The sequence below is a fragment of the Schistocerca nitens genome, chromosome 6 (genome assembly GCF_023898315.1).
Source record: "Schistocerca nitens isolate TAMUIC-IGC-003100 chromosome 6, iqSchNite1.1, whole genome shotgun sequence".
NCBI lineage: Eukaryota > Metazoa > Arthropoda > Insecta > Orthoptera > Acrididae > Schistocerca > Schistocerca nitens.
The window spans coordinates 631519893-631538850 of NC_064619.1; positions in this window are offsets into that span (position 1 = coordinate 631519893).

Below are 18958 nucleotides of genomic sequence, written 5' to 3' on the forward strand. Positions count from 1 at the left end.
CTTTCAGAAATGAATGAAAATAATGGTGGCCTCCTATGTCAGTATTACTTGCCGGAGGGAGGTCTGTTTATCACAGTATGATTCATCAGTCCCTTGAGGGCCACGACGACAAGAGAACATTTTTACCAAAAAATCTGAGAAAACCCTTTCCGAAACGATCGAAAGAAGTATTCATTATATGCAGGATCATATCTTTCCAGATAGTCACGTTTACAGAACAGATGACGAAATTCTTGTGTTAGTGTAATAGAAGTTCTGACAAGGCCGTACTGAGTATGAGAGGAATTTATACCACGACTATGGAACGAGTAATTCCGATATGTTTAGAGTAAACGTCCGGTGATAAACGTGTATTCCGAAATTCTCTGTAAAGAGATATAGAAAGAAAGAGAATAAACCCTATATACGAGGGTCACTCCAAAAAAATGCCCACTATTTTTTTTAAATCCATCTTTTATTCTCTATGTTTGAAAGTTTTACAGTGTGTAGATACATCCTTTAGGAACAATATTTTCATTTCGCCACATAATTTCCATCTCTCTCAACTGCCTTACGCCATCTTGGTACCAGTGCCTGTATAACCGCATGGTAAAATTCTGGACCAACCTGTTGGAGCCACTGTTTGGCAGCGTGCACAAGGGAATCATTATCTTCAAACCTTGTTCCACGAAGAGAGTCTTTCAGTTACTCAAAGAGATGATAGTCACATGGAACCAGGTGAGGACTGTAAGGCGGGTGTTTCAGTGTTGACCATCCGAGTTTTGTGACCGCTTCCACGGTTTTTTGACTGACATGTGGCCGTGCATTGTCGTGCAACAGCAAAACATCCTGCTTTTGCCGATGTGGTCAAACACGACTCAGTCGAGCATGAAGTTCCTTCAGTGTCATCAGATATGCATCAGAATTTATGGTGGTTCCACTTGGCATGATGTCCACAAGCAAGAGTCCTTCAGAATCGAAAAACACCATAACCATAACTTTTCCAGCAGAAGGTGCGGTTTTAAATTTTTGTTCTTGGGTGAATTTGCATGATGCCACTCCATTGATTGCCTCTTCGTCTCTGCTGAAAAATGATTGAGCCATGTTTCATCACCTGACACAATTCTTCCAAGAAATTCATCTCCATATATATATTAAAATTGTATCTGTTCTTTCGGACATGTTCGAAAGAACAGATACCATTTTATTATATATATAGTTAAGACTCACCGGCCACTTAACCATCTTCTTCTTCTGTGCGAATGCACAAACAGTGCCCGAACTCTTACGGGAATAGGCAACGCGCCGCGAGTAATGAGTATAATGGGCGGGGGCACTACGAATGTAGTGCGGGACAATACGTTGAGAACGTGAGTTTCGCGGGAGGCGTGCCAGAATAAATCCCTGCACGCGCGCTATCATCTGTGTCCTCGGTGGCTCAGATGGACAGTCTGCTTTAGGCGGTGGCGCGGCACGGACCTGCTGTCCCGGCCGCGGGCGCGCGTGGACGAGGAAGTGTTTACACCGCCGGCACTCGCGTGTGTTGTTGTCCGACTCGATCTCCATGGCACACAATTTTCGAAAGACTACGCTCCAATTTACGTTCGACAACGAATTTGCCAGACCCAATGCTTTCGAAATAGAGCGTTTCTTGAGGGAAGAAGTTCGTTGCTGCAGACATAATTGGAATACACCTGTCCATTGTAAGCAGTACAATGTACGTAAAGATGACCGATGAAGCTGCGTGTGAAAGAACTCTCTCCGCTGCTCAAAGAGGATTTAAATTTCGACACTCTGATGGCCATATCAGCGATGTAACAGTAACTCCTTCAGGATTGGGTGTGAGGGTCATTCGGATCTTTGAACTGCCGTTTGAGGTGCCAGAATCGATGGTTACTCCCTGCGGGTTCGGGGGTAAGAATAGGCCCGCGGTATTCCTGCCTGTAGTAAGAGGCGACTAAAAGGAGTCTCCACTGTTTGGGCCTTATGTGATGGTCCCCTCTCGGGTTTGACCTCCATCTTTCTAAATTATTCCGAAGAGCGAGCCAATTGGGGAAGGGCGCCTTACATGGTGCACTGTATCCGTCGTGCATTGAGACCTTTAGCCGGCTTTTTTATCGTTGCAATGGTGTCCCGCTCGTTTTCCATCTCTTGGGCGAGGATACGTCCCTGGGTGCGATTCCCACGCTGCACTCTGCAGTGTTTCTTTTAACTGCGATGACGACCTTGGACAGTTTTGCACCTAAGATCCAGCACGGTAGCCAGTCCGTTGTGGTGGGGCCGCCATGTACCCTGTTGGTTGTAGCCCCCTGACAACACAGGGATCGCTCTACTGATGCCTGCGCCGTTAACTCCCCACGTATGCCAAGGAGTAGCTGCCCATCTCCCTGGGGCATCGGGACTCCCGGCAATGGCCATCCTGCCAGGTGGCTATTGCTGCGGCTGGGTGGCGCCCGTGGGGAGGGCCCTTGGTCGGAGTAGGTGGCATCAGGGCAGATGACCCGCAATGAAGTGTGGTACATCATCTCTCGCTGGTGGCCAGCCACCAGTAGTCTCTAAGCGTTCGAGGGCTCATTTTAAGGGTAACGTTTATGACCCCAAATCGTTCCCATTCCTGGCCACGCCATGGGAGGAACGAAAGGCATTGAATGAAGCTGAGACGTATTCGCCCAGGTATCTTGTCTGTACCAGAGCTGATGGTGACTCGTTTCTATCCGTGAAGCCTCAGTTCTTTGTAGAGCATTTAGAGGACAAGTTTGGGGAGGTGGAGGGCTTGTCCAAGATGCGGTCCGGATCGGTGTTGATAAAAACGGCATCCTCCGCCCAGTCGCGGGCCTTGCTCGCTTGTCATCAGCTGGGGGATGTCTCCGTAACTATCACGCCCCATAAAAGTCTGAATATGGTCCAGGGCATTATCTTCCACAGGGATCTCCTTTTACAGTCCGATGACGAGCTGCGCGCCAACTTGGAGCGACGAGGTGTCCATTTCGTCCGGCGCGTCCACCGGGGTCTGAGGTATCATCAAGTTGCCACCGGTGCCTTCATCTTGGCCTTCGAGGGTGACACGTTACCTGAGAAGGTCAAGGTGATGGTGTACCGTTGTGATGTCAAGCCATATATCCCTCCCCCGATGCGGTGCTTCAAGTGTTGGAAGTTCGGACATATGTCTTCTCGCTGTGCTTCCGACCTCGTCTGTCGCGATTGCGGTCGACCATCCCATCCTGATCATCCCTGTGCCGCGCCTCCCATCTGTGTGAACTGTGGTGAGCACCATCCGCCTTGCTCGCCAGACTGTCCGATTCTGCAGAAGGAGCGGAAAATCATGGAAATCAAGACCCTCGACCGCCTGACGTACGCTGAGGCGAAGCGGAAATATGATCGGCTTCATCCAGTGCATATGACTTCTTCTTATGCCGCAACTGTCACTCCTGCTCCAGTTCCATCAGCTCTCGTCAGCTCTCAGAGTCGAAGGCCCACACCTGCCCCCTTGATGGTGGGGGGCACTAAACTCCCTGTTGCTCCTGCTCCATCTACCTCAGGAGCAACGCCCCCCCAACCATCGGGGACGTTCCCCCTTCCCAGCCGGAGAAGCGTAAGACCTCTTCGGCTCCGCTCGCCAGGAAGGGGTCCCTTGGGGACCTCCCTTCGCAAGTTCCGACCAGCGGAAAAGCGGACGCCCGCAAGTGGTTGAAACAACCACCCGTCCCTGGTCGTAGGGCCTCACGGTCGTCGTCCGTCCCTGAGACTGACCCTGTGAAGCCCTATAAACCTGAACCATAGTAGGCTCAACGCGAGAAACAGAAACAGAAGCAGAAGAAAATCCCCAAGATTACCGACATTGCGGTGGCACCCGTCCCACCGCTTCCTACAAGCTCTGCGTCTGAGGACGAGGTGGAGATTCTGGCGTCCGCTGAGGACCTGGATCTCGCCAGTCCCTCGGACACAGTGGATAGCTGTTGTCCAGGTGGTGACTCAGTAGCAGCAGGGGCCAAGGAGGCGTAATCTGCCTCCCCAGTCCCTTCACGCCTTTCCCATCCATGGCCAATACCATCCTCCAGTGGAACAGCAGCGGTTTCTTCCACCATCTGGCTGAGCTCCGCCAACTTATCGGCCTTCATCCTTTCCTTTGCATTGCTCTGCAGGAAACTTGGTTTCCACCAATGCGAACCCCCGCCCTCCGTGGCTATCGGGGTTATTATAAGAACCGGGCAGCTTATGAAAGGGTGTCTGGTGGCGTCTGCATATATGTCCTTAACACTCTTCACAGCGAGTTTGTACCTCTACAAACAGCTTTAGAGGCTGTCGCTGTTCGGGTGTGGACGCCACAGGCTGTTACCGTCTGCAGTCTTTACCTTCCACAGGATGGTGCTGTCGCGCAGCATGTCCTGGCTGCTCTGATAGCCCAACTGCCGCCACCTTTCTTGTTGCTGGGCGATTTCAATGCCTACAACCCTCTATGGGGTGGGACTGTCTCCGATGACTGCGGTCGTGCCGTGGAGCATTTGTTGGCTCAGCTCGACCTTAGCCTCTTGAACACCGGTGCTCCCACGCATTTCAGTGTGGCCCATGGCTCGTTCTCGGCCATCGATCTCTCTCTTTGCAACCCCGGACTTGTCCCATCCCTCCACTGGAGAGTGCATCCTGACCTGTGTGGTAGTGACCATTTTCCCATCTATTTGTCACTGCCCCAGTGTTATTCTTCTGGGCGCCTGCCCCTCTGGGCTCTCCACAGGGCTGACTGGCCGGCTTTTACTTCCGCTGCAACCATTGAGTCTTCCCCACAGGGTGACATTGACGAGGTGGTCTGTGTCTTAACCACGTCCATCATTTCAGCGGCCGAGGCTGCCATCCCCCGCTCTTCTGGACTCCCTCGGAGGAAGGCTGTACCCTGGTGGTCGCCGGAGATTGCTGAGCCTATTCGCGACCGTCGGTGGGCTCTCCAGCGTCATAGGCGGCACCCGTCTCTTGAGACCCTCATCGCCTTTAAGAGGCTCCGTGCCTTGGCCTGTCGCCTTATCGCCCGGCGTAAGCAGGAGTGCTGGGAGAGGTATGTCTCATCCTTGGGCTCCCGTGTCTCCCCCTCGCTCGTGTGGTCCCGGATCCGGCGGATTTACGGATACCAGACCCCTATGGGTGTCCCTGGGATCTCCTTGGACGGCGCTGTCTGCACGGACGCTGCCGCCATTGCTGAACACCTTGCTGCACACTTTGCTAAGAGCTCTGCGACTGCAACTTATCCCCCCGCCTTTCGCTCTCTAAAGGAGCGAGCCGAGCAGACGCCGTTATCCTTCCACACGCGTCGTTCTGAAAAATACAATGCTCCTTTCAGCGAGAGGGAATTCCTCGCTGCCCTCGCCGATTGCCCTGATACAGCACCAGGACCAGACTGCATCCACGCACAGATGCTGAAGCATCTCTCCAGGGACTGCCAGAGGCACATCCTCACCATCGTTAACCGCATTTGGAGCGAGGGCGTGTTCCCGTCGCAATGGCGAGAGGGTCTTATTGTCCCCATCTTGAAGCCCGGTGCGGACCCGCTGGCGGTGGACAGCTATCGTCCCATTACCCTCACCACCGTTTTGTGCAAATTGCTCGAACGTATGGTGGGGCGGCATTTGTGTTGGGTCCTTGAGTCGCACGGTCTCCTCGCTCCATCCCAGGGTGGCTTCCGTCGGGGCCGGTCTGCAGCGGATAATTTAGTGCGGCTGGAATCTGCTATCCGTACGGCCTTTGCCCGACGTCAGCATCTCGTTGCTGTATTTTTTGATCTGCGGAAGGCGTATGACACCACATGGAGGCATCACATACTTGCTACGTTACATGACTGGGGTCTTCGTGGTCAGTTCCCGGCTTTTCTTCAAACCTTTTTATTGCGCCGCTCTTTCCGGGTGCAAGTGGGTGCCGCCTCTAGTTCATCTTATATACAGGAAAATGGGGCCCCGCAGGGCTTGGTGTTGAGTGTCTCCTTATTTCTAGTGGCCATTAATGGTCTGGCTGCAGCCGTGGGGTCGTCAGTGTCTCCTCCTTTGTATACCGACGACTTCTGAATCTCCTTTAGCTCCACGACTACAGGACTCGCCGAACGCAGGCTGCAAGTAGCCGTTCGCAAGGTAGCCTCATGGGCTCTGACTCACGGTTTTCAGTTCTCTGCAGCCAAGACTCGAGTTATGCACTTCTGCAGGTGTCGGATGGTCCACCCTCATCCTGAACTTTACCTCGACGGCCACCTGCTTGAAGTGGTGGAGACTTGCCGCTTCTTAGGACTCGTGTTTGATGCCCGGCTCACGTGGGTTCCTCATCTTACTCAGCTGAAACAAAAATGCTGGCGGCACCTCAACGCCCTCCGCTGCCTTAGCCACACGTCTTGGGGTGCAGACCGCTGCACGCTGCTGCGATTGTACAGAGCCCTTGTGCAGTCCTGGCTTTATTATGGGAGCCTGGCCTATGGGTCTGCATCACCCTCAGTGTTGAAGTTGTTAGACCCCATACACCACTGTGGGGTTCGGCTTGCAACTGGCGCTTTCCGTACGAGCCCCGTGGCTAGTCTACTGGTGGAGGCCGGGGTTCCCCCACTGCGGATTCGCCGCCATCGACTGCTCGCCGACTATGCTGTCCACGTGCATTGCTCGCCCGGCCATCCCAATCATCGCCTGCTTTTCCCTGCCGTGGTCCTCCATCTGCCCGAACGGCGACATAGGTCTGGGCTTTCCATAGCTGTCCGCGTCCAGTCCCTGCTGTCCGAACTGGGGTCATTCCCTCTTCTGCCTCCCTTCCGGGTCCGTGCACCTACGCCTCCCTGGTGTTTGCCCCGTCCGTCCGTCCGTCTGGACTTGGCACAGGGACCCAAGGACTCGGTTCCGCCTGTGGCCCTCCGTCGCCGTTTTCTTGCGCTCCTCGCCTCATTTTCTGGATGTGAGGCTGTCTACACTGATGGTTCCCTGTTTGATGGTCGCACTGCCTACGCTTTTGCTCACGCTGCCCATGTCGAGCAGTGCTCCTTGCCAGCTGGCTGCAGTATTTTTACTGCAGAGCTGGTGGCCATATTGCGCGCTCTTGAGCATCTGCGTTCCTGCTCAGGTACGTCCATCGTCATCTGCAGTGACTCACTGAGCAGCCTCCAGGCCATCGACCGCTGCTATACCTCTTCTCCTCTGGTGTCCTCTATTCAGGAGTCTGTTTCCGCCATTACCCGCTCTGGTCGTTCGGTGGTCTTTATTTGGACGCCAGGTCACGTTGGCATCCCGGGGAACGAACGTGTCGACAGGCTGGCCAAAGGGGGCGATCGACGCCCCAGCTTTGGAAATCGGCCTCACGGCTCGCGATCAGCAGCTGGTGTTGCGCCGTGAGGTGCTTGGGATGTGGACTGCTGAGTGGCGTGGCATGACATCCCTGAATAAACTGCGGGCTGTTAAGGAGACGACCGATGTGTGGCGCTCCTCCCTGCGGGCTTCTCGCAGGGACTCTGTTATCCTGTGTCGGCTCCGCATCGGCCATACATACCTGACGCACGGCCATCTTTTGCGTCAGGAGGATCCCCCCCTGTGTCGGTGTGGGTCCCGGCTGACGGTCGCCCACATTTTATTGGAGTGTCCCCGACTGCGCACCCTCCGGCAGTCTTTTAATCTCCCGGGCACTTTGCCTTTGGTTTTAAGCAACAATGCCTCCATGGCTGATGACGTTTTAAATTTTATCCGTGGTAGTCCTTTTTATGGTTCCATTTAGGGAGGTCCTGCTCCTTTCCCTTTGTGTGTCTCTTGTCCTCGAGTCTCTCATATTTGGTTGCAGATTTTAGTGTGTAGTCGGTTGGTTGACTCTTTCCCTTTTGTGTTGTTGTGGTCAGTCACACAGTCTCCAGCCATCTTCTTTTCTTCTGTTTCTTTTTGTCTGGTGTTCATCTGTCCTCTTCGTGTCTGTAGTGTTCGTTACCGCATTTGTGTTCTTTTAGGGCCTGGGGGGGGGGGGGAGTCTCCTTCCCCTTGGGGTTTTACCTGCTTCGTGCATTTATGTCTCGCCTGTTTTTGGAATGGGGGACTGATGACCTTAGCTGTTTAGTCCCCCTTAAACATCCCAACAACCACCACCATCGATGGTTACTGAATCGCTGCGACCATATGGAACGGTACTTAGTCATACGCCTGAATGCTGGGCAAGTTTTAGTACCTATCCTGTGCTAAACGGCGTGCGACAGTGCGGATCGTCCTTACTAAACACATCCCGTCTTATTTATACATTGGCGGATGTCGAGCTATTGTGATCTACGATGGCCAGCACGCACCTGTTCTGGCTGTGGTGGAGAAGGACATATCCGCTCGGAGTGCATACAACGCCGCGTCGTGCAACTGTCACATGGAGAAGCGTCACAGCGAGAAGTTCCCACGCAACTGCCGATGACGTACGTGTCGGTGGCCCGCCGGAAGGTGTTGCCAAGTTCGGAGCGTGACAAGGACGTGTTTATGCACGAGCAGACCGAGTTACGGGAGCATGGAAGTGACTCGGAGAATGTCCATACACCCACGTCACGTCAGTCGAGGGAGGAACATTCCGAAAACTCACATGTAGCACGCGGCGTGGAAGTAGAGGTGGAGACAATGGCGCCGGCAACGGACCAACGAACGATCGACGACCACAGTGAGGCAGCAGAGGGCAGGGCACGCAAACAGCGATCGCCGAAGCGTCGCAAAAAGCGTCGCCATAGTTCCGGTGACAAGTCCCCCCCTAGCCCAGGGGACACGGAAGGTATCCTAGCCGAAGAACTGTCTGACACAGAACACGTGCCTTTAGAGGACGCTGGCAGGATTCCGTCAGATGGTGACCGGATGTCCTGCCTTTCAGATGGTCACTCTTCATTGACACCGACTGACCCAGCGCTGCCGACGAAGGAGTCAGGGACACCAATGTCCCGGCAGCCACGTCGAAACACATCAGAGGACGTTTCTCGGATGGATGACCACTGCGACTGGGCGGAACCAGTCGAAGACATACAGGAATTGCCACCCCCAAATGATGACCACTCACCTACAGGATGTACATCACGGAACGACAACAAAGGAGGGCAGCCCGTTGGCGGGCACCCCTCTGAGCACGAATAGTGGACTACAGCCTTTGGAGTTCTCAATGACATGACACGAGCATGACAACGACAACGAACCAAGCATATAAGGTGGGCACCGTGAACATTAACACCGCACGTTCGCTAGCAAAGATGCAACTTCTCCGAGACATGATTTACGCCACAGACGTTGATATTCTGCTGGTGCAGGAAACCTGCAATGCTGCTTTTCCCGACGTGCACGGATACAACACCTACCTAGCGCCGACTCCAGATGGAGGACGTGGCACAGCGATACTAGTCCGGGAAGGGATTCCGATGTGTGACCTCGATTACATTCCTTCGGCTCGGGGTTTGGCTATGACCGTGAACGGCATTCGTATCGTCAATATCTATGCACCCTCCGGATCTGACAATCGACAGGCACGTGCACGATTCTACTCGGAGGAGATTGCCCCCCTATTCCGTGGGAGGTATGACCACATCTTGGTAGGGGGGGATTTTAACTGTGTACTCACACCGAAGGATCAAACTCCTAATTTCAGCTCCTGCCACGCATTGAACACGATCTGCCGGGACATGGCCCTTATGGACACGTGGGAAAAGATACATGGGCAGCGAGAGGGTTACACATATTTTACTAGCCACTCGGCGGGCAGGCTGGATCGGATTTATGTTTCTGACGGATTAAGAGATCACGTGTTGGCTGCTGAACGTTGGCCCACAGCTTTTACGGATCACCTTGCATATTTATGCACGTTAACCCTCCCACAGCAGCGGGTCTGGTGGAGTCGTAGTTCCTGGAAACTTAATTCATCCTTATTGGTGGATCTCGAATGTCGCCAGCGGATCGAAGAAACATGGCAGACTTGCACTCGCCGTCTGCCGCTGCACCGTACGGTTCTTTCGTGGTGGCTGCAGTGTGCAAAACCGGCGATACGAAGAGCTCTCATAACGTATGGCAAGGAAAAAGCGAAATGGCTCCGAGATACAGTTGATTATTACTACATGGTGCTCCGCGACCTGTCCTCCAGGGCCCCATCGCCCGAGCGTCAAGCGGAAGTCCATCGCATTCAGGCCTGCATTTTATCGATCACGAGACGTCGACTGGAGGGACTTTCGATCCGTGCTCGGTGCTTGGACAACGTCGATGGAGAACGTATTGGCATGCACCATGTGTCCTAGGGACATGCGTGTAGTCGCCGATCCCTAATCACAGTGCTCCATGATGACGATGGTCGGCCCTTGACATCACAACAGGACATTGCTGCTGAGTTTCTGGAGCATTACCGCCTCCTTTTCACTGGGACGCCGACGGACAATCTGACAGGAGAAAAAATTTTGCGACAGATGCAAACGGAGGTGGATGGTCCTGATGCAGAGGCGCTATTGGAACCCCTAACGGAAGACTACATCCGGGGCGCACTCGCGAAGGGTGCGGTGCATAAATCCCCTGTGCCAGATGGTTTGACACTCGAATTTTATCGCGCATTTGCGGATTTAATGATGTCCCAGTTGGTATTGATGTATAATGAGTTACTGAGCCCTGACGCGGACGTTCCGTCGCAGTTCATGGCGGGACTGCTCATACCAATACCGAAATCGACAGTGAGTGACAGCGTCCATCAATTTATACCTCTCACGATGCTCAATACTGACTATAAGATCTTTGCGCGAATGTTGGCGGCAAGGCTCAAGACTGTAATATCCAAGACAATACCACCAGACCAGGCTTGTCTAGGGGTTCGGAGCAACATACATTCTATCCTCGGCGAATACCGCGACGTAATTTCCCTGACGGAAGCTTGTCGCATGCGAGCGGCGTTCGTATCGGTGGATTTTGATCGTGCCTTTGACAGGATCAACCATGATTTCCTTGACTCGACCATGCGACGCATGGCGATACCACAGGATTTTATTACAGTCCTCATGCGCCTCCTTCGCGGCGCTTCTTCGACGGTGAGAGTCAATGGCAGGGAGGTAGGAACGATTCCTGTTTGCAGCTCAGTTAGGCAAGGATGTCCCTTGTCGATGATACTGTTTACAATAGCGCTCGAACCATTGATGATGACTCTTAGACTGACTCTAACAGGCATCCGACTCCGTGCGAGCTCCTTCACGTGTCGTGCATATGCCGATGACTTGATGATACTCGTCCGGTCGGAGAACGAAGTAAGTCAGGTGGTTACCCTTCTTACTACGTACGGAGTAGCTGCGGGAAGCAGAGTCAACATGAATAAAACCAAGATCATGCACATCGGTCGAGGGCTGGACGCTCTGCACAGTCCGTTTACGACGGTGGACATCTTGCGATGCTTAGGTGTATTGTTCACCCGATCGCTACGGCAATCAGCGGTGGCGAGCTACCGCCGTCTCCTCCAGAACGTCCGACTGCACATACGCAACAATTCACTCCGAACGCACGACCTGCTCCAAAGGGTGGACTACACTAATGTTCACCTGGCCTCGCGACTGCCGCACCTGGCACAGGTACTGCCAATGCCACATGGTATTGCCGACAGATTAATGGCGGCCTTTGGATACTATGTCAGCCAAGGAATGTTGTTTAAAATCAAATACGAGACTTTAACTCTCCCACACCATTCTGGAGGCCTTAACCTCACGGATGTGCGGAACAAGGCTCTAGCTCTATACCTGCGAGCGACGCTACGCACTTGGAACCAACGGCAACACGCCATCACGTCGGCCATCCTGGATGTGCTTCTTCCCACGTCCTTTGAACCACCGGTGGTGGTAGGCACAATCTCGCCCTCTTTTTCTCACGTCGCGCGATTTTTTGTTGATTTTAGTTATGTACAGTTACAGATACCTTCTACAAGAATCCCCACTACCCGTGAGATATATCGATACTAGCGGCGTCATCATGGCAGCAATGTTGTCGAACTTAAATAGCCAACACGAAACTGGCGACAGATTTGGCGAGCTGTCCATATACCTCTCCTCACTACAGCAGCGCGATCGTCATGGTATACACTAATCAACCGCAAAACAGTCAGCCGCCAACGATTGTACGACATTCCCCGCTCTGCCTTATACAGGGTGTTTCAAAAATGACCGGTATATTTGAAATGGCAATAAAAACTAAACGAGCAGCGATAGAAATACACCGTTTGTTGCAATATGCTTGGGACAACAGTACATTTTCATGCAGACAAACTTTCGAAATTACAGTAGTTACAATTTTCAACAACAGATGGCGCTGCGGTCTGGGAAACTCTATAGTACGATATTTTCCACATATCCACCATGCGTAGCAATAATATGGCGTAGTCTCTGAATGAAATTACCCGAAACCTTTGACAACGTGTCTGGCGGAATGGCTTCACATGCAGATGAGATGTACTGCTTCAGCTGTTCAGTTTCTGGATTCTGGCGGTACACCTGGTCTTTCAAATGTCCCCACAGAAAGAAGTCACAGGGGTTCATGTCTGGCGAATAGGGAGGCCAATCCACGCCGCCTCCTGTATGTTTCGGATAGCCCAAAGCACTCACACGATCATCGAAATATCGAAATATTCATCCAGGAAATTAAAGACGTCGGCCGTGCGATGTGGCCGGGCACCATCTTGCATAAACCACGAGGTGTTCGCAGTGTCGTCTAAGGCAGTTTGTACCGCCACAAATTCACGAAGAATGTCCAGATAGCGTGATGCAGTAATCGTTTCGGATCTGAAAAATGGGCCAATGATTCCTTTGGAAGAAATGGCGACCCAGACCAGTACTTTTTGAGGATGCAGGGACGATGGGACTGCAACATGGGGCTTTTCGGTTCCCCATATACGCCAGTTCTGTTTATTGACGAAGCCGTCCAGGTAAAAATAAGCTTCGTCAGTAAACCAAATGCTGCCCACATGCATATCGCCGTCATCAATCCTGTGCACTATATCGTTAGCGAATGTCTCTCGTGCAGCAATGGTAGTGGCGCTGAGGGGTTTCCGCGTTTGAATTTTGTATGGATAGAGGTGTAAACTCTGGCGCATGAGACGATACGTGGACGTTGGCGTCATTTGCACCGCAGCTGCAACACGGCGAACGGAAACCCGAGGCCGCTGTTGGATCACCTGCTGCACTAGCTGCGCGTTGCCCTCTGTGGTTGCCGTACGCGGTCGCCCTACCTTTCCAGCACGTTCATCCGTCACGTTCCCAGTCCGTTGAAATTTTTCAAACAGATCCTTTATTGTATCGCTTTTCGGTCCTTTGGTTACATTAAACCTCCGTTGAAAACTTCGTCTTGTTGTAACTAACAACACTGTGTTCTAGGCGGTGGAATTCCAACACCAGAAAAATCCTCTGTTCTAAGGAATAAACCATGTTGTCTACAGCACACTTGCACGTTGTGAACAGCACACGCGTACAGCAGATAGACGATGTACAGAATGGCGCACCCACAGACTGCGTTGTCTTCTATATCTCTCACATCACTTGCAGCGCCATCTGTTGTTGAAAATTGTAACTACTGTAATTTCGAAAGTTTGTCCGCCTGAAAATGTACTGTTGTCCCAAGCATATTGCAACAAACGGTGTATTTCTATCGCTGCTCGTTTAGTTTTTATTGCCGTTTCAAATATACCGGTCATTTTTGAAACACCCTGTATGTGGCATGCAGGACACCGACAAACATTCTCTGCAGTGCGGTGGGGCAAAGGATGTTTGGCGGCTGACGCAACGCATCATGGCCCTCCTCCGACGCACCGATGAATCAACGATCACGACGGACGCTTTATTTTTCCCTGACGCTGACTTTTTCCCCTCACAAAAAACTTCGGCAATCCGATGGATTGGAGGACACGCATCGCACTACGTGCTCTCGCGGACCTTGATATCGGGCATGAACTATTGGCATTATCTACTAGAACAACACGAAATCATCCGACGTCACTCTAAATATAAAACGCATTTTGCGAACTTTCTAGGCAGCATGTTTCATAACCCCCCGAAGCGTTGGGGAGTCCCAGGTTTACGTTGCTTCGAGGGATAGGATTTACTCCCAGTGAAGTGACGAGGATGTCACTTCAGCCCTATATTTCTTTCCCTTCCTTTTTATATATGATTTTTCTTTTGGGACATTAAAATTAAATGAATAAATAAAATATTATTGTTACTAACACAGAAATTACAATGCACAATGTTTCCTTCGTGTTGCCTCTCCCTTATTTATCCTGTCAGGAGACGGGGACACCGTGGCCAGGCCTCCAAGTACGACCCCTGCCCACTCTGCCCCCTGACTGTCATTCTGTCATTACCTTATATTAAAAAAAATGGATAGAGCGTCTGCCATGTAAGCAGAAGATCCCGGGTTCGAGTCCCGATCAGGGCACACATTTTCATCTGTCCCTGTCGACGTATGTCAACGCCTGTAAGTAGCTAAGGGTGTTCATTTCATTATAAATTCGTCTCCACCATTCTCATACTGTTCCAAAAGTTCGCTGCATACCGTTTTTCTTGTTTCTTTGTGAGCCACTGTCAACATCCTGGGAACCCACCTGGCACAAACCTTTCTTAACGCCAACACTTTCAGTATTCTGCAAACACTTACTTCCCCTATCCCAACGTAGCGTGACAACTCGTTCACTGTGATGCATCTGTCAGCAGTCACCAATTTTTTAACTCTCTGCACATTGTCTGGAGAGTGTGCAGTACAAGGCCTGCCGCTGCGAGGACAAACCTCAATATTGCCGCGCCCGCTTTTATCACGTAACCTGCTTGCCCACCGACTAACCGTACTGCGATCGACAGCAGCGTCTCCGTACACCTTTTTCAACCTCTTGTGGATGTTTCCCACTGTCTCGTTTTCACAGCACAGGAATTCTATGACAGCACGTTGCTTCTGACGAACGTCAAGTGTAGCAGCCATCTTGAAGACACGCTGTGACGGCGCCACTCACGGTAACACGTTAAACTAAGTTCGAAAACAAGCGGGAAGGATGTATCTACACACTGTAAAACTTTCACACAGGCAGAATGAAAACTGTACTTTTAGAAAAATAGTGTGAATTTATTTTGGAGTGACCATATATATACAGAGAGTCAGACGCCACCAGTGTGAAAGCTGGCGAGGAGTACCGTGCTGTCCATAGAGAAGCGGTAACAGCAGAAAGGATTGGTCGGATGAGCTCTGTGATTCCGAACGTGGACCAGTCACTGGATGACTGGATGTCATCTGACAAGGGTAACTCCCCATGGAAGCACCGTCAGATTTAGCCGTAAGATGGCCCAGTGGATAGCCCGTCAAAAACTGAACACAGATCAAGCATGAAAACAGGAAGAAAGTGTACTGAACTGTTAACGGTCCAAGCTCAACAAATGCAATGTTGAGCGTGTTCCAGTAATCGTAGCGTCGTGGTTAAGTGGTCACAGTAGTGAACTATGGAACGCACGAATACTGTACAAAACTCCTTCGTACCGTTTCGTTTTTATTTATTTATTTTTCACAACATTATGAACTGTCCGTCCAGTCACTGAAACGTTTGTTCTCTTTCTGTAGTCTGGGTTCAAATGGTTCAAATGGCTCTGAGCACTATGGGACTCAACATCTTAGGTCATAAGTCCCCTAGAACTTAGAACTACTTAAACCTAACTAACCTAAGTACATCACACACATCCATGCCCGAGGCAGGATTCGAATCTGCGACCGTAGCGGTCACGCGGTTCCAGACTGACGCGCCTAGAACCGCACGGCCACACCGGCCGGCTGTAGTCTGGGCAGTTGCCATACTATAAAACAGAGAATATGAGTCATGTGGTAAGAATATGTTACCGTCGCAAGTAAACGTGATGAATTGTGAGAGCAGGCGAGATACCACACAGACTTCTCACAGAAATGAAAAAATAAATAAACGGGTGTGAACTACGTTACAAGAAAGGAATTCAAGAGCCAAAACTTCAAAAACGGAACGCAAATTTAAAACCGTTAAAAACATGTGTTTTGACAGAGCGCAGAGAAACTAGGTGATCGTGAAACTGTTGCGTTCATTTATTGTAGCTTATGTGACAAACTATTACGGTTACGTCATTTGCTTGAGAGTGATGACATTCACATTCATACGAACACCTGAGTCGAGCAAGGAGGCATATCTCTCTCACCTACCAAGCGTACAAGCTAGGTGCTTCGGTAAGATATTCCTATCGTATGACACACGTACTGTCACTAATACCGCGTATGACGCACCAGACATATTTTCCGCTGGAGGATTCGGTTAACCTGTCGCCTTGTCACCAAACGTTTGCAGTTACCTTTCGAAAGCCACTTCCTTTCGGCTACTAATGGAGTTGTTGTGTAGAGTCAACTGACATTACAGGTCCTCGCTTACACCTCACTGTTGCAAACGGACGTTTCAACACGACTCACACCCAAATTTGAATACCGCAAACAGCGAAAAAGGAGAAAAAAATTGGCAGGAGGAAGTTTTGAGCACGGCTCACACACGTCATAGTCCAATACCACAACTACTTTTTTTATTATTTTTTTAAATCTCATTTCGTTCTATATTGTTCGTTGAATTTGTTCGGGGCGGACCCTGATGACACCCATTTAGGTTCGCTCAATTTTTTGTTACAGAGGGTAGCTAACCCTCTGACCGAACACCCTGAGCTACCGTGCAGGCTGATGATATGATAATGATTAGGACAACACGACACACAGTCCCTGAGCGGAGAAAATCTCCGACTCAGCTGGGAATCGAGTACTGAACCACGACGCTTCTGCTGTTTCAACCTACTGTTTATTGCACTTCTATTTTGCTTTTTTCCACAGTTCAGTATACCATCTTCCTGTTTCCATGCTTGTGTTCCGTTTTTGATGGGCTGTCCGCTGGGCCCTCTTACCACTAAATCTGAGGGGGTTGCGATGGGGAGTTTCCCTTGTGAGTAACAAAACAATCAGGGACATTTGAACCCCTCTATAGCGGCCCAAGTCGACTGTTGGTGGCGTCATTGTGAAGTGAAAACGCGGAGGAGCAACTAAAACAAGACGAGGAAGATCTCACATAACGACAGACAGGGACCATCGAGCATTCCTCAGGGTGAATGCGAAACGTCGCAAGACAACAGCGGAATGATCTTATAATTAAATGTTTCACTGACACATTTAAGTCTCTTTTTATTATCTACGATAATGATCGAAGCAGACGAAATTAATTAAAATTTGTGCTGCGGTCGGGACTCGAACCCGGGTCTTCTTGCTTGCTAGACAGTAGTGACAATATGTAAGGGAAAAAATAGTGTGTGTTGAGGAGGGCACTCAGTTTAGGTAGTTAGTGCAGCAATGTTGATCATCGTACTGTGTAACCTCCCAAGAAATATGTTAATGATAAATGTGGCAAGTGTAACCTCCCAAGAAATATATGACAATCAAAATGTGTGCCAAGTGTAACCTCTTCACACGAAATTTTGTTAAATGAAAATGGAACCATGGAGCCAAGCGTAAACTCCCCGCAAAAATTGATAAATGGAAATTGACCATAAACCCTCAATAATATTAATTAAATAATGAACCATGCAGGAAATGTAACTTCCTAACAGAAATAATAATATCTGGTAAATTTTATAAGGACAGCAGCGCTGACCTTCGGCCCTGTATTCTGAATAAAAAAAGCAAAAATTCTTACCTCAATAAAACTGCACTTATATCTGCTCTTATGTTGCAATTTTTGACACAGCTTCGTGCAATGCTGGCGTATATTTTTTTTTGGATTATTGGAGGAAAAGCATAGGAAATATTCTTTGAATTGAAATGATTGTTTTTTCTTTAAATGAGTTACTTTATAAAAGAAATTATTATTGGGGCATTTTTCTGGAACAAATTAATTACAAATAACATACATTATTAGATATGCGCAATGCTGCTTCTTTACCTTCTACAAAAATACTCATCGTCCTGAATCGTGACCAGAGTCGCGAGCAGAGCACACCGCGGACGCATGCCGACTCCCGCTCAGTACTCGCTACTACTACTTCCGACTGACTACTACTACAGACAGAGTACAACCATCCAACTGCAGACAGAGTGCAACTGAACGCTCGCGCGGTCAAGCGCAGACTAGCAACAGCTAACGATAAACTACTCTCTGGTCAGAGATTCTGTCATGCCTCGCCCATCGCCGGCAATATACACGTCTTTCAACTGCGGTGGTGTAATGGTTAGCATTTCTGCCTAGCATGTAAGAAGACCCGGGTTCTAGTCCCAGCCGCAGCGCAAATTTTAATTCATTTCGTCTGCTTCGATCAACAGTGGAATGAATCAGACCCGAGTTACAAAGTGCTACCAGCATCCCGGCTAGAACAATGATTATGTGCAGGGTGTTAAAACAGTGGGGTGCAGTGGTCGATCAACTCAAGCCACACATTTCTATAGTAAATCCTAAGAGATACTTAAGATAACAAGTGAATACACTGGACAGCGTATGACTGCCAGTCGACTGATTTGGGGTGATGAATAAGCTATACCCTGCGGCAATCCAATGGAAGGGTTTGGGTTTTGCGAATGCCTGGAGAACTTTAAATGCTGTCATGTGTATTGCTAACAGTGAAGTACCGAAGATGTGGTGTTACGGTATGGACGTATTTTTCATTGTTAGCGTGTAGTCCCTTTATTGTGCTTAAGAAAACGCTAAATGCGGAATGGGTTCGGTTGGGTTGTTTGGGGAAGGAGACCAGACAGCGAGGTCATCGGTCTCATCGGATTAGGGAAGGAAGTCGGCCGTGCCCTTTCAAAGGAAACATCCCGGCATTTGCCTGGAGCGATTTAGGGAAATCACGGAAAACCTAAATCAGGACGGCCGGACGCGGGATTGACCCGTCGTCCACCCGAATGCGAGTCCAGTGAATGCGGAAGGATACGAACACATCTTGCAGCATTGTGTAATGCGCACAGTAGAGGAACTGCCTGGAGACGGTGATTGCTTGCATCAG